This window comes from Bubalus kerabau, chromosome 4, assembly GCF_029407905.1.
Source record: "Bubalus kerabau isolate K-KA32 ecotype Philippines breed swamp buffalo chromosome 4, PCC_UOA_SB_1v2, whole genome shotgun sequence".
NCBI classification, from domain to species: domain Eukaryota; kingdom Metazoa; phylum Chordata; class Mammalia; order Artiodactyla; family Bovidae; genus Bubalus; species Bubalus kerabau.
In genome coordinates, this window is record NC_073627.1 from 117,440,334 (window position 1) to 117,462,788 (window position 22,455).

The 22,455-nt window shown below is 40.4% G+C and overlaps 1 long non-coding RNA gene across 2 annotated transcripts in view; it reads right to left on the reverse strand.

The window, feature by feature from the left end:
- LOC129650142 (uncharacterized) overlaps positions 1–22,455 on the reverse strand; it is a 43,444-nt gene that overhangs the window by 15,962 nt on the left and 5,027 nt on the right. The window contains exon 3 of one of the 2 annotated variants that reach the window (XR_008713614.1): positions 12,174–12,640. The exons of the other annotated variant lie outside the window; for it this stretch is intronic. This is a non-coding gene — a long non-coding RNA (uncharacterized LOC129650142). Of the gene's footprint in view, positions 1–12,173; positions 12,641–22,455 lie in introns of those variants that run through there. 2 annotated transcript variants of the gene reach the window in all.

Genomic DNA, 22,455 nt, shown 5'->3' on the forward strand with positions numbered 1-22,455 from the left:
CAGATCTCTTGAAACAGAGAAATACACTGATGTTGTCCCTTGGTTTCTAATCAAGTCTTCAAGTGACTAATTAGAGACATCAAATATATTAACACAACCTATTCCAGGCTCATGTCAATTGTCACCAAAATAGATCACAGAATTTTAACTATCATCTCGAGTTTTGCTAGAAACCTAGATTTAAGCAGGATTGAAACACAAGATGAAATATGCTATTTTTAAAATTGAGGTTGGATCATATAAGATGACGATTATTAACCTTTGATAGCATTACTAAAATTATGAATTAAGCCCTTTTTGTGCTCAAAGCTTTGTTTCATTCATAGATCCTCTTTTTTATTTAAAAGTAAGAACTGGCAGCATGTTTCCATAATAACACCAGGAATTAGGCATTTCAGGTATCAAAGAAGTAGCCAGGGTTTGGCCTCATACTCCCAAGTAGCAACAGCTCCTTGACCCAAATAAAGATGAGGCAGAAGTGAAGCAAACCCTTTACTGTCATCTTGGTAGAGAGGTGTCTCAAATTACCAAACTGTGCTATAAAAGTTTTATCTGTTTTCTAAATTTGAACTAGCCGAAGATCATGGCATCCAGTCCTACCACTTCATGGGAAATAGATGGGGAAACAGTGGAAACAGTGTCAGACTTTATTTTTCTGGGCTCCAAAATCACTACAGATGGTGACTGCAGCCATGAAATTAAAAGACGCTTACTCCTTGGAAGAAAAGTTATGACCAACCTAGATAGCATATTCAAAAGCAGAGACATTACTTTGCCAACAAAGGTTCATCTAGTCAAGGCTATGGTTTTTCCAGTGGTCATGTATGGATGTGAGAGTTGGACTGTGAAGAAGGCTGAGTGCCGAAGAATTGATGCTTTTGAACTGTGGTGTTGGAGAAGACTCTTGAGAGTACCTTGGACTGCAAGGAGATCCAACCAGTCCATTCTGAAGGAGATCCGCCCTGGGATTTCTTTGGAAGGAATGATGCTAAAGCTGAAACTCCAATACTTTGGTCACCTCATGCGAAGAGTTGACTCATTGGAAAAGACTCTGATTCTGGGAGGGATTGGGGGCAGGAGGAGAAGGGGACGACAGAGGATGAGATGGCTGGATGGCATCACTGACTCGATGGACATGAGTCTCAGTGAACTCTGGGAGTTGGTGATGGACAGGGAGGCCTGACGTGCTGAGATTCATGGGGTCGCAAAGAGTCAGACACGACTGAGCGACTGATCTGATCTGATCTGAAGCTTAACTAGTTAAGAAACTACAGAATTCTTGATGGCTGTGCCTCACAGATCTTAAGTCTCCTGAGTTCATGGAGTAGAACATGGCATAGTGTAAGAATTCAGTAAATGTGGCAACTATGCATTGGGGTTCATTCTCCTTTTGTAATTTTAGCTTCCCAATGGTCTATCCTCCTGTCATCTCACTGGATCGTCCAGCCGAGGCACAAGATACAGACATGCTTTTTACCATAAGCAGTAGAGGGAAACAGTAGCCCACTGTCAAAGAGCAGTGGAAAGCTCTTTCCCTTCCTTTCCACAAAGATTTAACCAAAAGCAATAAGGGAAGAAGTCTGAGCGGATATCAGAGGTTAGACTTAATTTTCCAGACTTTTCACAGAAGACTCAGCTAGGCAGGAAGCAAACAGAGAGACCAGGGAGACAAAAAAAGCCTGGACTAGGAATATTCCTCTCAAACCACAGTCTGGTTTCATCAAATCACAAAGTCTCATCAATAAGAACAGAATCTGGAGAACTGATGAGTTCTTGAGCTATGACACTGTACAAATAGGAAATTTTAGAGAAGATACTGCTTTTTAAGAGATGGAGCCCATTATAGCTGTGTAACCATGTGTTTCTGTTGCAGCAGTCACAACAATAGGCCAAATGCCATCTTAGATGTCATCTTAATCACTGGATACTTGGCATGTGGCCAGAGATGAGGCGAGCAAGACACAGCTTGCAGGATTACACAGGAGGTCGGATGCGCCAGGCTTACACACATTCCATGAATCAGAATTAACCCCACAGCACCACATAATAGTAAAGGTTAAGGGAAATGCAGTCTACCTGTGTGCCCATGGGTAAAGGGAAACTGGACTAAGAAACCCTCGGCAGTTCTGACACAAATGTGAAAGGAATCCACGGAAGTCTCTAACCTGATTTCCTATGAGATACTGCAACAAACATTCATTCAACGAGTATTCATTTCCACTAATATATGCCAGGCACTATGCACTGGGAATATAATTCTGAAGTATGATAGATATAGACTCTGCCCTATGACATCTATGCTCTACGTCCAAGAAAGGTACTTATATAAGAGGGCAAAAACATAACACAAATAACTATCAAAGATAAACTTTATTATAACTGTTATACTAGCTACAGGGGCCAATACCCTACTTGTATATTAAACATGAACCAAGAGAAGGAAAGTTATGACCAACCTAGACAGCATATTCAAAAGCAGAAACATTACTTTGCCAACAAAGGTTCATCTAGTCAAGGCTATGGTTTTTCCAATGGTCATGTATGGATGTGAAAGTTGGAATGTAAAGAAAGCTGAGCGCCGAAGAATTGATGCTTTTGAACTGTGGTGTTGGAGAAGACTCTTGAGAGTCCCTTGGACTGCAAGGAGATCCAACCAGTCCATTCTAAAGGAGATCAGTCCTGGGTGTTCTTTGGAATGACTGATGCTAAAGCTCAAACTCCAATACTTTGGCCACCTCATGCAAAGAGTTGACTCATTGGAAAAGACCCTGATGCTGGAAGGGATTGGGGGCAGGAGGAGAAGGGGACGACAGAGGATGAGATGGCTGGATGGCATCACAGACTCGATGAACATAAGTTTGGGTGAACTCCGGAAGTTGGTGATGGACAGGGAGGCCTGGCGTGCTGCAATTCATGGGGTCGCAAAGAGTCGGACATGACCGAGCAACTGAACTGAACTGAAGAGAATTATACCATTTTCTCATAGCCAGCTAAAAATATTTAACCAGGAGGATGGAGAATGGAATTAATCATCACTTTAGAGCTCCAAGTAGCAGCAGAAAGGATTTACCAAATGGCAGGGAAGTTTTCCTGGAGCTGTGCTCCCTACTGAGCTATCATGTAGTATCGTCAAGGATTTGTTAACAACTTCCTCCTCTGAACGTTCCATCCTTACCACACTTCACAAATCTGAAGCCCTGCAGTTCTCTAACATGCTCAGGTAAAATGCCATTTGAACTTTCCCTTTGGAAAGATAAAACATTTTTAAGGTGGGATGGAATTGACTGACGGTTGGGGTAGGTTAGAGGGGAAAGCAAAGTCAGGAAAGATTTTCTTCAAATAAATAGTAACTCTCATGACCCTCAATCTAAAGAAATTTGAAATGCCACACCTACACCATTGGTCAAGGAACTTTTGTTCATTACATGGTGAAATTCCCTGTGTATATACTAGACAGATTATATGAAAATATGATGTGTGTAGAAACTTGATTTTTTTTTGGAGGATCTTAGGCACAAGAAAGGGGGGTCTTGTACTTAAAGCCATTGAGCCCTAGATGTTTCTAGTTTTCGAAGTCATAATAATATTATCTATTAAAATAATTCCTCCCCTCAAATAACCTTTTGGCACATATCTAAATTCTACATCGGGATTTCCTAGTGGCTCAGTAAAGCCACTGCCTGCAATAAAAGCATCTGCCTACAATGCAGGAGACCCGGGTTCAATCCCTAGGTCAGGAAGATCCCTTGGAAAAGAGAATAGCAATGCACTCCAGTACTCTTGCCTGGAGAATTCCATGGACAGAGGAGTCTGGCAGGGTCCAGACTATGGGATCACAAAGAGTCGAACACTACTGAGCAACTACCACTTGCACTTTTACTTAATTCTATATCATCCAAATGAAATAATATCTTCATCTTTACTGATTCTTTCCATCAAAATTGATTATTTCAGCATAATAAAAAAAAGGGGAGGTCTCTCTAAGATCTCTCACTAAATTCTCCTCTCCAATACAGTGTTCCTCCCTGAAAATAGGAATTAAATTCTTAAAAGTACTCTCTATGAACTTGTGGAGATTCAACTCTCAGATAGCTAAATGGCACTATTCTGTGGAAAATACTCTGATATTTCACAGCAGAATTTAAATCTCTTATCTGGACAGGTTCAAGGTAGCAGTAGGATTGCACTTTCTAATTCCCATTCCAGATGCTATCTAGACACTTTCACCCAACTTCCAGCTTTTACTTCATTCACACATCCATTCCCCTTCACCCTGACAAGAATAAATGCCCATCTCATTGCCCTCAATGGACTATGCAGTAAAACACTCTTTAAAAATAGACTCTTCAAAGAAAGAGCCCAGACATTTGCTCAAAACAAGCAGTAAATCTTTTTCACAATAGTTTTTCACAAAGATTGTATTAACTATTTTTCTGCTTGTCCCCAAAAGTCAAGGATAACAATTTCCAAATGCAAGGCATTGTGATCAAATGTAAAAGAAAAATCTGAGAGGCAAAGCAGAAGGAGAGGTGAGCTCAGGCCCTACATCCCAGAATCATGTCCCTTTCCCTCATCCATTCAACAAATATCAAGTGCTTTGTCGTCGTCATGCTTAGTCGCTCACTCATGTCCACCTCTTTGCGATCCCATGGACTGTATGTAGCCCACCAGGCTTCTCTATCCATGGGATTCTCCAGGCAAGAATACTGGAGTGGGTTGCCATTCCCTTCTCCAGGGGATCTTTCCAACCCAGGAATTGAACCTGGGTCTCTTACAGTGCAGGCAGAGTGCTTACTCTCTGAGCCACCAGGGAAGCCCATTGAGTGCTTATTATATGCTAAGTATTTTATCAGATCTAAAGTATAGAAAGATGAGTAACATGGTCCCTATCCTTGAGGTTCTCATAGTGTAGAAAGACTGGCAGACCAGCAAACAAATGCAGCGACACACATCAAAAGAGGTGTTTAGAGAGAGGATTTTGGTGACTGTAAAGGAGGAGAAATGAAATCAATTAATATTTGGAAATAGCTGTGGGAGCAAAATGGAAAACAATGCCGTCTGAACTGAAGGATGTTTTTCTGGAGAAAGAGTATTTCTAGTAGTGGAAGAAGCATATACAAAAAGAGAGAGAGAGAGAGAGAGATGTCTAGAATATGGAGCAACTGGCAGCTGCATTCCAAATATTACCCTCAGACATGTTTTGTTTGGTTTATACTTAATTAGGAAATTCCATGTGAAATTAGACTCTCCAGATTCTTTTATAAAAAAACAGAAGATCTGGTAATAATATTCCCACATTCTCACATGGAAAAATTGCTCCTTTTAGGACATGTTTTCTCAAGTTTTGCTCTTTACCCATGTTATACCCATCTGGCTCCTTAGATGACTAGGTATATGAACAATGATGGAAGATCAATAGAGAAAGGGTAAAAGTAGGCTAATTATGAAGGCTCTGGAATCCTGTCTGAAAAGCTTTCTGAAAAACTTACCTTTAACTCAGTGTTACTGTGACTATGCCCCCACAGAACTGGTTATCCACAAGTTGGCCTTTCAAGTCTTTTTTTAAATATCAGGACTGGTTGCCACTCATCTACATTGAGGTACTAGGAAAAAACATCTGTTATTTATAATCACAACTACTTGCTCTGAACGGCAGTTTCTGTTAAGTAGAAAATGCTCCGTTCTATTCATAGACTTAATAGTACTAGAGAAGAATTCAGAGTTTTCAAGGCTCTTCAAGAAGGAGAAAGTATATGAGGAAATAAGGGGAGAAGACACAAATAAGGAGATCATGGAACTTGGGTAAAGATAGGCCAAAGAATTGATGAGAAACTCTCAGAGGCAGGATTTTAAGATCAGGGATGGTAATGTATGATTTTAGATTGTTTGGTGCTCAATGGCACCACTACACCACCAAGAGCCACCATCCCCAGGCTCCTGATTTTCAGTAAAGTCAATCTCAAAATGGTTTATGTGACCATGAGGATTCAAGTACAAGGAAACTCACAGAAATCTTTAGAGGATGCTCAGATTTCTTTAGTTAGAGTAGCTAGAAGGTAGAATTGTGTGCTTAAGTTAGATCTCATAAAACAAGAAAGCCCTACTCAATATTAAGTTTATACTGGAACTTAATCACTGATGAAATACTATGTAAAACAAAAATTGCTTATTAATTTATTTTATGACTAATCTTAATATTTGATAATAATGTATTATTTTCTGTAAGGAGCCACATGACTCTCAGGAGCTCTGACACCTGAAACACATCTGATGAGCAGGAAGCAAGAGATTTTCTGAGGCTCTTGGGAAGTGATTTATGGAACTCAACCTAGGAAAAACCAGAGGATGTTTCCTCTAAGCTTCCTCTTGCCTTGTAGGGGAGACAGTGCCCTTGTGGGCAAAGGCCCTAAAGAGGTCTGTGCCAGCTTGCTTGCTTGCACTTTGTTGGTGAGCACAACTCTTTACCTGCAATGGAACTGAATAGCAAAGTCTCACCAGCTGGTGAAACAGCTTCGGCCTCTAATTCACTTCCTGGCTTGTGGTTCTCATGTCTGATGAATGCAAATCCCCAAGCTACTCATTCTGAATGGTGCCTATGGTAAAGCTTGAGTCTCACAGTAAATCATCAACTCATAATTCTCCCTTCAGCTGGAATTAAATGTGTCCCTCAGATTTCTCAGTCTGGAGACCCTTGCCAAGACAACAAAGGCCTGCCAGGTGGTTGGGGCTCAGGCAAGCATCTGCCAAGCTTCTTGTTTGACCAAAATGACCACTGGGACACATGTATTCTGCAGATGTGTTGTCAGAATCAGCAGCAAAAAATGAAAAAGACCCCAATGTCTGCCTTTCAAATAAACCTGTATGCTGTAATTTATTTCTAAATAAATAATTCCCATATATCCACTGTCCCTGGGTATAGAATCTCACATCCCTTTTGAAAAGCACATAGATAATTGAAAAGGAAATATGTGGTGAAGGTGGCCAAGTTAGTATCAAATCAAATGAACATATTAATTGGATACCTACTCTAATAATAGTGACTAACAATTGTAGAGTTCTTTACATCTTACAATATGCCTCATGTATATTCTTCATTTGAGCATCACAACAGCCCATTAAAGATAAAACATGCTTTATGGATCAATATTTGTAAGCACTACTTCCAAAATTCAGCTCTGGAATATACTTTTCCACCATAAAATCAAGTAAATATAACTGAGAAATATAAGAAAGACTTTCAGATCTTAATATTACTAGAGATTCAAGATTAAGGCCATTCATCAAGTTATTAAATTATACCACTAAAGTAAATTATATGTCACATTACATTATTACTATAGTAATATTATACCTTTTTACCTGTAAAAATTTTCTTTGCCAAGAAAAATGCTTCCTAAAAGTTATAAACTAAGCTTCACACCTAATAAGTTTGGATTCAACTAAATGTTACATAAAACTAGATTAAAGGAGAAAAGTTTAGAGCTTTACTAATAGCTGCCAAAAAGACATTTCTAATAAAAACTCTATGGGATATTTGAATAGAAGGAAACTATGCATACCTGTCAAAGAGAAGTAGATTATCAGTGAAAATATTAGGAAAAAAGAAATAAACTTATGTTTATATTTAAACAATATAATTGTATATTTAGAAAATCCAAAAGACTATTTTCAAAACTCTATTCATAAAGGATAATTTCATTAGATAGCTATATGGATGATAAATATAAAAATATATAATTTTAAAAATACTGTATCAGTAAGAAACTAAGGGGAAAAAATATTACTACAATAATACTACTACAAAGTTCCAGTAGACAAATTTAATAGTAAAAGTACAGAACCTATGTAAACAAAATTATAAACTTTTACTATAAGGCAGAAAATAAAAGACTCAACACACTGCATTTGTAGAGGAAAAAGGAGAAAAGAAACAATAGAGAGCATAATATGTATAAAACATATAATAAAAGCCCCCCAAAAAAGTTTATATACATTAACAATTTATAACCAATATGTTATTTCCCCATTATAAAAGTTGAGGCACAGATCATTTTTTGGTAAAAATTTTAATGTATAATATTTTTAAAAGAGCTGAAAACAAACTGGCACAGGAAAACTGAAAATAAAGAAATGAAAAGAGGTGATCTAGATAAAAACTAACAAAGATTTTAAGGGATGTAGAAATAGTAACAAAATAGAATTTAAGAATATCATAGTAAAGACTATTAAGTATTTCGTTTAAGTTACAAATCTACCTAGAAGATTCAATGAGTGAGTGAATGAAAGTCGCTCAGTTGTGTTAGACTCTTTGTGACCCCATGGACTATACAGTCCATGAAATTCTCCAGGCCAGAATACTGGAGTGGGTGGCCATTCCTTTCTCCAGGGGATTTTCCCAACTCAGGGGTCGAACCCAGGTCTCCCAAATTGCAGTCATATTCTTTAGCAGTTGAGTCACCAGGGAAGCCCTAGTCATCTGTTTTTTTATGTACCTAACAATGTGGTTTTGAAATATATAAAGCAAAATTTATTCGAATTTCAAAGAGAAATTGAAAAAGCACAGTGGACAAAAATCACAGAGATCTCAGATCGTAGAAGATTAAATAGATTTTTTTAAAGAAAATTTAGAGATTTTAATAACACAGTTAACAAGTTTGATCTCAGAAAAATTTAGTTGTGTACCAATAAACAAAGAATTCACTTTATTTTCAAACACATGGAACATTCATAAAAATTGACAATGTAATGAATCACACAAAAACTCTCAGTAAATACCAAGAAAGAGAAAAATACTCATCACAATGGAAAAATTAGAAGTAAAACCACAACATTAAGACCCTCTCCCACCACACACACACACAAAATCAAAGCATATGAAAACTTAAAAATAAACATCTAATTCTTGGACTAAAGAAGAAATCAAGATTTAAATTACAAATGATTTAGAAATAAAAGGTATGTGAGCTCTTAATACCAATACTTATGGATTGCAACCATGCAGAACTATATGGAATATATATATATATATATAAAATATAATATAAATGTACAGATATATATGTTCTAGAAAACAAAACTAAACTTCCAGCCCAAGAAACTGAAATAAACACAAATAAAATTGAAAGAATGTTAGACAAAAGCAGAAATTAATCAAAGTTAAGTAGAGCTGTTCAATAAGTCAAAAAGTTGACTCTGAAAAAAAGCTGTAAAACAAATTTCTAACAGGTCAGAATCTGGGAGGCAGTGGGATGGGAAGAGCTACAAATAGATATCATCAGTTAGTAGGAGAATTTCTAAATTTTATATATATTTTTCTATCTCCATAGATCTTGCTTCCAGCAGCAGGGCTGTCTGAATCCTTTTTGCCAACTCAAGGACCACCTGCTACTGCTACTGCTAAGTCATTTCAGTCGTGTCCGACTCTGTGCGACCCCATAGACGGCAGCCCACCAGGCTCCCCCGTCCCTGGGATTCTCCAGGCAAGAACACTGGAGTGGGTTGCTATTTCCTTCTCCAATGCATGAAAGTGAAAAGTGAAAGGGAAGTTGCTCAGTCGTGTCCGACCCTCAGCGACCCCATGGACTGCAGCCTTCCAAGCTCCTCCATCCATGGGATTTTCCAGGCAAGAGTACTGGAGTGGGGTGCCATTGCCTTCTCTGAAGGAGCACCTATAGGACCGTTATTATCACCTTTGACAAGTAATGGTCAACATCTGCAGCTGTTGGCCAGCCCTGATCCCAAGGCCTGAAAATCAGTCTACTGAAAAGTCGGGCCCAGGGTTGTTTTTGCCAGTTTCCCTGTCTGTCCCCAACCCCAAGGCTGTGATCAGCCCTGACTTAGAATTGACCACCTACCTGAATGTTTAGCCCCCGAGGGCCACCTTTTGAGACTGCAAAAAATGGAAATTCCTGGTTAACAAAGCAAACAAAGAAAGAGACAAACCTGAGTAGGGCTTAGAAAATGCAAGGAAAGGAGTGATGAAATTTTCAAAAATATTTGAGAAAAAAATAAATCAGAGAGATCTGGTCAATGAAGACAGAAATCAGAACAACAGAATAAGGAATAAATAAGGACAAACCTCTCCAAATATTTTAGACTGAGTGAGGTCACTCTGCTCCAGGCAATTTACCAAGAGATGGTCCATGCCTAAACAAATGCACTAAATGTTTACATTTTAAAGTAAAGAATCCAGGCTCCAACCTGTCACTAAATCCTGATTGTTTTTCACTTAAAATATGACATATTCAGGATCCACCCACTTTTCTCTATCTGTTACCACCAACCCAGCTCAAAGCCTTTCACCTCTGCTCTTCCCTATTGCTTCAGTCCTTTCTTTTTTCATTTTTCAAGGTTAAATTTACTTATAATACTTTCTTAGAAGGCCTTTTACTTTATATTCTGCATGTAAACATAACCACACAGTTAGGAAACACGGACTTACATATGTTGATTGTGACATAATTTTTATCATGTCATATATGAAGTACCCAAGATTTCAACTTTAAATACAACGCATATTCAAAAAAGAGGGAAAAAACAGTAACATTTACTCATACAGTTCTTCAGAATTTCAACTGAAAATTGATTCAGCTGATTACTAAATCAAACTTAGAATTCAAGAATTCTTTGAGCTTGTTATAGATGTGATTTAAAAAGTGACAACCACCTCAAACTCTTTTCTACCTAAATAATAGCTTAAGAGCAACTGACAATCGGTTTGTTTACAAACTATATAGGCTTGGAACTGAGCTCTTTGCTTCTGCTCTAGCTCCCTACAGACTGTTCTCCAGCCAGGACCCAAAGCAAGCCTTTTACAGCTCAAATCATAGTATGTCTTTCCTCTGCTCACATCTTTCTAGTGGCTTTCCATCATCTCCCCGAGAGAAAATATAAAACATACAAGGTTCTATAGGATCTGACTGCTTCATCCCAAACCTCTTTTGACCTCCACTCCTGCCACTCACCACCTCCCTCAGTGCCCACATTTTAGTCTTTAACTAAAATGACCTCCTTTCTGTTACTTCCCAATTATGTGCCACCTCAATCCCTTTGATCTTGCAGTTCCCTCTGCCTACAATGCTCTTCCCCAGACTTTCCCAGGGCTGACCCCTTCTCCTTCAGGCTTCAAGAGAGGCCTCACCACCCTATCTACAAAAACCACCTCTACTTTTCGATCTCCCTTTTGGTTATTTAGTCATTAAGTCATATCTGACTCTTTTGCAACTCCATGGACTGTAGCCCACCAGGGTCCTTTGTCCATAGGATTTCCCAGGCAAGAATACTGGGGTGGGTGGCCATTTCCTCCTCCAGAGGATCTTCCCAACTCAGGGTTCCAACCCACGTCCCTTGCATTGGCAAGCAGATTCTTTCCCACTGAGCCATCTGGGAAGCCCCTATCTCCCTTACCATCCTTTATTATTTTTCACTGCATTTGTTGTATATTTATTGGTATGTAGAAAAGAAAGAGACGGCTCACCCAACAAGAGGTCTGGATTTTGTTCATGGTTGCTGAGAGGTGATCTCCAGGCCCTTGGAATGTACTGTCTCATGGGAGTGTCCTTTATCTTGAGGCTTTGATCACTGGACAGTCTAACAATCTGATTTATGATGGGGACTTTGGACCATATCAGTTCTGACTTTCAGAAGAACTAGAAGCTAAAGAGTTAATCTCAACCTCCAAAAGAAAAGAGATTAAAGACAGCTAGGTAGACAGTATGCAATCAAGCCCAGAAAAAAAGTCCAGACACTAAAAGCAAGGTGAGCATCCCTGGTTGGCAATATTCCATATGGGTTTGCACACATAGTGGTGAGGAGTAGATAGTATCACCATGACTCCATGGAGTGAGGACAACTGGAAGCCTCACATTTGGACTTTTCTAAGACTCTACCATATGTGTCTCTTCCTTTGTCTGGTTCTAGTTTGTATCCTGTCCCTGTAATAAACCATATTCATAAGTATAATGAATAGCAAGCCCTGTGAGTTTTATAGGAAATTATCAAATCTGAGGACAGTTTTGCGGCTACCCCAAACCTGCAATTTGTATCAGATCTGAAGGTAGTCTTGTGGGAACTGTTCCCTTAGGCCTTGCAGTTTAGCTAACTCTGGGTAATTGGGTTACTGTCTTCTCCCCACCCCTATCCCAATCAGGTTGCCATCTTCACAAGGTTTGGCTCACTGCTATATTCCTAGAATCAGTACAATAAATATTTATTGAACTAATTAATCTAAGAAGATAAAACAATTCATCTTCAAGGGAAACAAATTGCATCGTCTTCTGCAACCATCAATGCTAGAAGACGATATAATGTTCTTTACCAGCTTTCAGGGAAAAATTTATTACCCAGGAACCCTGCTGCTGCTGCTGCTGCTGCTAAGTCGCTTCAGTTGTGTCCGACTCTGTGCGACCCCATAGATGGCAGCCCACCAGGCTCCCCCGTCCCTGGGATTCTCCAGGCAAGAACACTGGAGTGGGCTGCCATTTCCCTCTCCAATGCATGAAAGTGAAAAGTGAAAATGAAGTTGCTCAGTCGTGTCCGACTCTTAGCGACCCCATGGACTGCAGCCTTCCAGACTCCTCTGTCCATGGGATTTTCCAGGCAAGAGCACTGGAGTGGGATGCCATTGCCGTCTCCTCTCATTCTTATATGAAGATGCAAAAAAAAAAAAAAAAAATCATATTCAAATATGCAAATTTTCAAAATAATAGTAAGTATATACCCTTCCTGGATAAAGAAGGGACTTTCTAAGACATTTACAAAAACTGAAAGATGAACCAAACACAAAGAAAATAGTAATAGTTGATAGTTTACTATATACAAGCCACTCTCCTGGGTGCTTATAGTAGTTCACTTAAATGTTTTTCTGAAAATCAGTGAAGTAGCTACTATTATTATTCCCCATTTCCAGTGAGGATGACGAGACAGAGAAGTTCACTTTCCTGCTCAAAACCATACAGCCAACAAGAGATGGCACCAGAATTTGAACCTTAGCGTCTGGCTTCAAATTTCACACTCTTAGCCTTTACACAATACTGACTTTAATAAACCTTTAAACATAATTACAAAAGTTAACTGATGAAGCTAAATACTTATTTCAATGGCAGAAAGTGAAGAGGAACTAAAAAGCCTCTTGATGAAAGTGAAAGAGGAGAGTGAAAAAGTTGGCTTAAAGCTCAACATTCAGAAAATGAAGATCATGGCATCTGGCCCATCACTTCATGGGAAATAGATGGGGAAACAGTGGAAACAGTGTCAGACTTTATTTTTCTGGGCTCCAAAATCACTGCAGATGGTGACTGCAGCCATGAAATTAAAAGATGCTTATTCCTTGGAAGGAAAGTTATGACCAACCTAGATAGCATATTCAAAAGCAGAGACATTACTTTGCCAACAAAGGTTCGTCTAGTCAAGGCTATGGTTTTTCCAATGGTCATGTATGGATGTGAGAGTTGGACTGTGAAGAAGGCTGAACGCCGAAGAATTGACGCTTTTGAACTGTGGTGTTGGAGAAGACTCTTGAGAGTCCCTTGGACTGCAAGGAGATCCAACCAGTCTATTCTGAAGGAGATCCGCCCTGGGATTTCTTTGGAAGGAATGATGCTAAAGCTGAAACTCCAGTACTTTGGCCACCTAATGCGAAGAGTTGACTCATTGGAAAAGACCCTGATGCTGGGAGGGATTGGGGGCAGGAGGAGAAGGGGACACCAGAGGATGAGATGGCTGGATGGCATCACCGACTCGATGGACGTGAGTCTGGGTGAACTCCAGGAGTTGGTGATGGACAGGGAGGCCTGGCGTGCTGCAGTTCATGGGGTTGCAAAGAGTCGGACACGACTGAGCGACTGAACTGAACTGAAACGCTAAAAAAGAGTTTATCTTTCAAATGATACAGTGCAGAATCCAAGAAAAAAAAACAATGATGATTAAACAGTAGAGAATGCATCTTTAAAACAAAAATACTAAATTCACTTCCTATAAAGCAGAATCAAAATTAATTGCTTTATGTATATTACCATATGTGAAACAGATCACCAGTCCAAGTTCGATGCATGAAACAGGGCATGCAAAGCCAATGCACTGGGACAACCTGAGGGATGGGATGGAGGGGGGGAGGTGGGAGGGGGGTTCAGGATGGGGAACACATGTACACCCATGGCTGATACATGTCAATGTATGGCAAAAACCACTACAATATTGTAAAATAATTAGCCTCCAATTAAAATAAATGAATTAATTTTTTAAAAATTAATTGTTTGATTTTGATATGATGATTAGATAAATAAAGGCTTAAGAATGTTCTTTTAAAAGAGCTTTAATGTAACCACTAATAAAATATTTAAAAGAATGTCTGGCTTTAATTCAAATCAAGCTTCCATGGAAGGCATCTAAAAATGCTAGAGAGCTGGCAGGGCAGGAGCTCCAGGGCAACAGAAGCAGCCCCTTGGCCCAGCACGCCTGAAACACCAGTCTGCCCTGCCTGTCCCCTTCCTTGGTCTCTTGTGAGGTAGAAAAGACTCATACAAATAAATTTCTTGGAGTTCTGGTTCAAGATAGTGAGATAAGAGGCTACGGTTCTCCCTGCCTCCTCTGGATACACAATAATCTACAGTTATAGAAATCAGTATCATGGTAGGGGCTGGAGACTGCCTGGAAAGAAGCATGAGAAAACTTTCTGGGGTGATGCAAATGTTTTCTATCATGATCTATATGCGTGTGTATATATGTATACTCATATATATCATATATATTTGTCATACTCATATATATGTCAAAATTAATCAGTCTGTATGCTTATATATATGTCAAATATATATATATATTTGTCAGATTCATCAGTCTCTAAGCTTAAGATTTTGCATTTGACGATATATAAATTATACATAAATAAAAGAATATTCACTTTTTTTAAAGGCTAAATAAGATTTAGCTATCAAAGAGAAATTGGGGAAAGAAGACTCCAAGCCCAAGTGGCAGCAGAGCAAAGACAAGAGGAAGAATAAGGTAAAGAAGAGCATGACCTGCAAGTGGACAGATGGAGGCCACACTGTATGCCACACTTGGGTATTTGTCTATGATATTTGCCATGGAAACCCTCCTGTGGAAGAATGACACTCATAACATTGTCAGATCTGCATATGTGATATATGGGTTTTGGGAAAGACTGGCTATTTACTGTGCTGGAGCACGGGGACACAGAGTGAGGAGGTAGAGGTGTCTAGTTCAAAGATGGATCACAAGTGTGGAGACCTCGATGCCACTTCAAGGAGTGTGACGTGATCCCAGTTGAATGAACGAGAGGAAACACAAAAATAAGCAATTACAGAGCACATCCTCTGTGCCAGACTGTTGCTAGTTACCTAGTGTGAATTCCCTTCACCTTCATGAGAGCCCTAGGGCGTAGCTATCATTAACCCACTTTACAGATGAAGAAACTAAGAGACTCAGAAAATAAGACTGAATTTCCTAAGGCCACACAGCTAGTGACCACACAGCTACAACACAAACACAATTCTATCTAGATTAAACATCTGCCCTTTCCAAAATATCTGTCACCATATTTTTGAAAAACATAAAAGCATGTGACAACCCTAAAACATAGAGTTTCATCCAGACTGAATGCAGGAGTCAGGAGGACCAATATGAAGCTTACTGCAATAATCCAGGCGAGTAAGGATGGTACTAAAGATGCTGAGATGTGAGCCTGCTCTGAGAGCTGAGAGGATTTGTGAATAAACTAGAACAAACAATAGGAATCAAGGATGACTCCACACTTGAGGGTCTTATTAACCAAAAGGCTGCATTCCATTAACTGAGATGGGAGAGGTTACTGAAGAAGTAGATTTGGGGGAACATCAGGTGGTTAGGTATTAAATCAACTGAGATGTCTGGTAGACTTGGAGTCTACCAGTCAATGCCAAGCAAGCATGTGGACATAAGAAACTGACACTCCATGGAGTTTTGTTTAAATGTGTGTGTATGTGTGTGTGTTTGTTTTCCATAAATGGGATCATATTTCCACATTGTTTAACAACATTTAGATTTGCTTGCAGGAACGGCCGAGAGGAGCTACCCCGTGTCTGAGGTCAGGGGGGCGGCCGAGAGGAGATGCCTCATGCCCCAAGCCCGAGGCCAGGGGCGGCGGGCAGGAGGAGCAACCCCACGCCAGAGGCCAGGGGCAGTGGCCGGGAGGTCCAACCCCACATCCAAGGAGCTGTGGCTGTGCGGGCGCAGGAGGGCCTAGAGGAGCTATCCCATGTTGAAGGTCAGGAAGGGCAGCGGTGAGGAGATACCCCTCATCCAAGGTAAGGAGCAATGGCTGCGCTTTGCTGGAACAGCCATGAAGAGATACTCCATGCCCAAGGTAAGAGAAACCCAAGTAAGACGGTAGGTGTTGCAAGAGGGCATCAGAAGGCAAACACACTGAAACCATACTCACAGAAAACTAGTCAATATAATCACACTAGGACCACAGCCTTGTCTAACTCAATGAAACTAAGCCATGCCCGTGGGGCAACCCAAGACGGGCAGGTCATGGGGGAGAGATCTGATGGAATGTGGTCCACTGGAGAAGGGAATGGCAAACCACTTCAGTATTCTTGCCTTGAGAACCCCATGAACAGCATGAAAAGGCAAAATGATAGGATACTGGAAGAGAAACTCCCCAGGTCAGTAGGTGCCCAATATGCTACTGGAGATCAGTGGAGAAATAACTCCAGAAAGAATGAAGGGATGGAGCCAAAGCAAAAAGAATACCCAGCTGTGGATGTGACTGGTGATAGAAGCAAGGTCCGATGCTGTAAAGAGTAATATTGCATAGGAACCTGGAATGTCAGGTCCATGAATCAAGGCAAATTGGAAGTGGTCAAAAAAAAGATGGCAAGAGTGAATGTCGACATTCTAGGAATCAGCGAACTGAAATGGACTGGAATGGGTGAATTTAACTCAGATGACCATTATATATCTATTACTGTAGGCAGGAATCCCTCAGAAGAAATGGAGTGGCCATTATGGTCAACAAGAGTCCGAAATGCTGTACTTGGATGCAATCTCAAAAACGACAGAATGATCTCAGTTTGTTTCCAAGGCAAACCATTCAATATCACAGTAATCCAAGTCTATGCCCCAACCAGTAATGCTGAAGAAGCTGAAGTTGAACGGTTCTATGAAGACCTACAAGACCTTTTAGAACTAACACCCAAAAAAGATGTCCTTTTCATTATAGGGGAATGAAATGCAAAAGTAGGAAGTCAAGAAACACCTGGAGTAACAGGCAAATTTGGCCTTGGAATACGGCATGAAGCAGGGCAAAGACTAATAGAGTTTTGCCAAGAAAATGCACTGGTCATAACAAACACCCTCTTCCAACAGCACAATAGAAGACTCTATACATGGACATCACCAGATGGTTAACACCGAAATCAGATTGATTATATTCTTTGCAGCCAAAGATGGAGAAGCTCTATACAGTCAGCAAAAACAAGACCAGGAGCTGACTGTGGCTCAGACCATGAACTCCTTATTGCCAAATTCAGACTTAAATTGAAGAAAGTAGGGAAAACCACTAGACCATTCAGGTATGACCTAAATCAAATCCCTTATGATTATACAGTGGAATTAAGAAATAGATTTAAGGGACTAGATCTGATAGAGTGCCTGATGAACTATGGAATGAGGTTCGTGACATTGTACAGGTGACAGGGATCAAGACCATTCCCATGGAAAAGAAATGCAAAAAAGCAAAATGGCTGTCTGGGGAGGCCTTACAAATAGCTGTGAAAAGAAGAGAAGCAAAAAGCAAAGGAGAAAAAGGAAAGCTATAAGCATCTGAATGCAGAGTTCCAAAGAATAGCAAGAAGAGATAAGAAAGCCTTCCTCAGCGATCAATGCAAAGAAATAGAGGAAAACAACAGAATGGGAAAGACTAGAGATCTCTTCAAGAAAATCAGAGATACCAAAGGAACATTTCATGCAAAGATGGGCTCAATAAAGGACGAAATGGTATGGACCTAACAGAAGCAGAAGATATTAAGAAGAGATGGCAAGAATACACAGAAGAACTGTACAAAAAAGATCTTCATGACCCGGATAATCACGATGGTGTGATCACTGACCTAGAGCCAGACATCCTGGAATGTGAACTCAAGTGGGCCTTAGAAAGCGTCACTATGAACAAAGCTAGTGGAGGTGATGGAATTCCAGTGGAGCTCTTCCAAATCCTGAAAGATGATGCTGTGAAAGTGCTGCACTCAATATGCCAGCAAATTTGGAAAACTCAGCAGTGGCCACAGGACTGGAAAAGGTCAGTTTTCATTCCAGTCCCAAAGAAAGGCAATGCCAAAGAATGCTCAAACTACTGCACAATTGCACTCATCTCACACGCTAGTAAAGTAATGCTCAAAATTCTCCAAGCCAGGCTTCAGATGTGAACCATGAACTTCCTGATTTTCAAGCTGGTTTTAGAAAAGGCAGAGGAACAAGAGATCAAATTGCCAACATCCACTGGATCATGCAAAAAGCAAGAGAATTCCAGAAAAGCATCTATTTCTGCTTTATTGACTATGACAAAGCCTTTGACTGTGTGGATCATATTAAACTGTGGAAAATTCTGAAAGAGATGGGAATACCAGACCACCTGACCTGCCTCTTGAGAAATCTGTACGCAGGTCAGGAAGCAACAGTTAGAACTGGACATGGAACAACAGACTGGTTCCAAATAGGAAAAGGAGTACGTCAAGGCTGTATATTGTCACCCTGCTTATTTAACTTCTATGCAGAGTACATCATGAGAAACGCTGGGCTGGAGGAAGCACAAGCTGGAGTCAAGATTGCCAGGAGAAATATTAATAACCTCAGATATGCAGATGACACCACCCTTATGGCAGAAAGTGAAGAGGAACTCAAAAGCCTCTTGATGAAAGTGAAAGTGGAGAGTGAAAAAGTTGGCTTAAAGCTCAACATTCAGAAAACAAAGATCATGGCATCCAGTCCCATCACTTCATGGGAAATAGATGGGAAAACAGTGGAAACAGTGTCAGACTTCATTTTTCTGGGCTCCAAAATCACTACAGATGGTGACTGCAGCCATGAAATTAAAAGACGCTTACTCCTTGGAAGGAAAGTTATGACCAACCTAGATAGCATATTCAAAAGCAGAGACATTATTTTGCCAAAAAAGGTTCATCTAGTCAAGGCTATGGTTTTTCCAGTGGTCATGTATGGATGTGAGAGTTGGACTGTGAAGAAGGCTGAACGCTAAAGATTTGATGTTTTTGAACTGTGGTGTTGGAGAAGACTCTTGAGAGTCCCTTGGACTGCAGGGAGATCCAACCAGTCCATTGTGAAGGAGATCAGTCCTGGGTGTTCATTGGAAGGAATGATGCTAAAGCTGAAACTCCAATACTTTGGCCACCTTGTGCAAAGAGTTGACTCATTGGAAAAGACTCCGATGCTGGGAGGGATTGGGGGCAAGAGGAGAAGGGGACGACAGAGGATGAGATGGCTGGATGGCATCACTGACTCAATGGATGTGAGTCTGAGTGAACTCCGGGAGTTGGTGATGGACAGGGAGGCCTGGCGTGCTGCGATTCATGGGGTCGCAAACAGTCGGGCATGACTGAGCGACTGATCTGATCTGATCTGATAAAATGAATGAATGAAGCAATCAATCGGTGTACATTCACAAAGAAAGATGACAAGATAAAGTTTCAATAATAGGGGTCTCTAGGTGGTAAGAGAGTGGGGTGGCTCGTATTTTGGGTTCTTAACTGCATTTTTTTAAACTTTTTATAGTGAGCACTGGATTGTTCTTCCAAACACAATAACACTGTTTTCAATAGATGTTAGAAGAAATTCATTTTACATATAATAAATCCCTAGAGTGAATATGATCTCTGACACAGAAAGCATACAATAAGTAAACCTGAACACTTGTCTTCTGTTTCACACAAAGAGCTAAAATGAGTATGTGTGGACACAAGTTCTAAACATTACAAAAAATTTGATTTCAGGTCATTTTGACTAGACCAGATGCCCTTTTATATACTGGTGATCCTGGTTGGGCTTGAGCCTGTCTATGGAGTGGGAGCATATGAGTAGTGTATATGTCAGTGTATATGAGTGTGTGTGTATCTGCAATCTACATTAGTATGTGGCAGGTGCCTTCTGCACCCGTTCTGTAAGACTCCTTGTGAAAGAACCCTGCCTTTTAATGAGTTTACATTTAAAAAAAAAAAAAAATGGGACACTGCCTGGTTCCACGGTGTTAAATGAAAATAACATTCAGAGTTGAGTTAATCTGATTGCATGGGATCTATTTTCCCCCTTGCTGCAAATCAGAGCAGTTTTCAGCTAACAAGAATGGGTGCCCTACTTGAACGGGCAGCGGGTACTGCTGCTAGTCAGAGCAGCACTTAGCATGGCATTGCCATCATTACATCCCTAGGTTCGAGGCAATGAAACTCCAGGAGCAGCAAAGTCAAATCAGTTCAATTGTCTGATTGTTCATACTCATAAAGTGGGGAAGCTGGCAGGGGTCCGGCATAAAACTTGGAGTTCTGCACTGGAGCTCCTTTAAGGTAATTCATGGCCCTCTGCAGTAGCTTAAATCAGAAGGGCCAGCATGGTCACAGTAAATGCAGCTCCCCACACTGCTTGAGAGCAATATCGCAGATAGCCGGCTGCTATGCCAGATGTCAAAGGTGCACTAAAAGCACTTGTTTTTGATCTACCCCATTCCTGAGAAGCACAATGGATGGGCCTTTAAGCACTGCCATAAAAAAAGATTGTGATTAATGAAGCAGCACAACTTAATAAACCAAGTTGACTCCCGCTTCCTTCTCCTAGGCATTTCACTGTCCACAAAGCAGTTCTTTTACTTAGCAGCAGGGACATGTAAAATGTTAATCATCAATCTGTGGGCCATTAAAGAAGTTGCTTTCCCTTTCTCAACTTGAAAACCAAGGGGGAAAGATAATAGGTTTGGTTAACAGAGCTGTTCACATAATGGAGATGTGCGGAGGAAAGCTTTGATAGAGTCAGCGTGGGAGCCCTGAGCACTAATCCATTCTGCTCTCGGGACCAGGAGTTCAGAGCCTAGCTGAGGCTAAGAGGCTCAGGATGGAGGCTGGAGGGAATGTATTGATCTGGCTGGACCAATGGGAGGTTACTGCACCTGAGTGAGGACCAAAATAAGATGAGACGGCATGGAAGCTTTCTGTATCATGTACTGCCTGATCTTATTTGGCCTTCTTCCTTGCAGAACAGAGGACCACAGCAGCCTTCCCAGGTGAGCAATGGCTGTGAGGGGAGCCCTGACCGAAAGAGCACTCCCTTGCCCAGAGAGCAACAGAGTTTTTGGCTAGTTCTCCAAAACCCAGTGAAACATTTTCTCTGCTGGAGTCAAAGGTGTATCAGTCAGAAACAAATAACATTTTACTCATGATTTAGGAATTGCTTCTGGCAGAGGCAGGAGTCAGAGATGCAAGGATTGGGCACATGGCCCACAGATTTTTGATACAGTCAATCAGTTAATACTGGCAAGAAAAAGAGAAACTACTAGAAGATGGTGTCAGGACATTCTGAAATGTCCACAGTTAGGAAAGTTGATGCTAAAATTAAGAACAGTTCATTGCATCTCTTTTCATTCCTTTAGAGAAACTCTTGGTCTTATCTTGCATTGGTGAAGAAAACTTAGACAGTAAGCATGAGGAGATGCCTCTTGCTCCTGGAGAGAGTGTGTGTCGGATAACTCCAAAGAGAAGGACCAAGAGTCCATGACATTCTGAGAAACTCTATTTGATCAGCAAAATGCCACTTCTCTGTTAGAAGATTTAACTTTTGGATTGAGGAAACTTCCATCACTCACATCAAAGATAATGATAGTGCTAATGATAGGATAAAGTGAATTTGGATGGGGTTGCTGGTATGAGCAATTAAAAGCCCTTCCAAAAAAACCTCTATCAGTTGTAATCACTCACCAAATTCCAAGCTCCTATGGGCAATGTCTATGTCATAGTGTTATAAGACCAAGCAGGTCATACTCAGTGGATGATTGATATGTGTCTACTGAATTAATTCATTAACCTAAAATTGATTATGTTTAAAGCATTTTCTAACTTCCTTAGCCTTCATAATAAAACTTATTCCTTAAAATTGCATGAAAGGCTTTTAACAGTTTATCCATTCTTCTCAGCTTTATCTCATGCTACCTGCTACCTTATTCCAACACGAGATATAAGAACTAGCTAGACAACTATTCAGCATTCCCCAAACATCTCTCCCAGCTGCTGTTCCCTCCACCAGGCAAACTCTATGTCATTCTCTGTGAAGCCTTCTCTTCCCTCTTGAGATAGGAGTGAGTGAAAGTCACTCGGCAGTGTTATACTCTTTCAGATCCCATAGACTGTAGCCCATCAGGCTCCTCTGTCTAGGCCAGAATACTGCAGTGGGTAGCCTTTC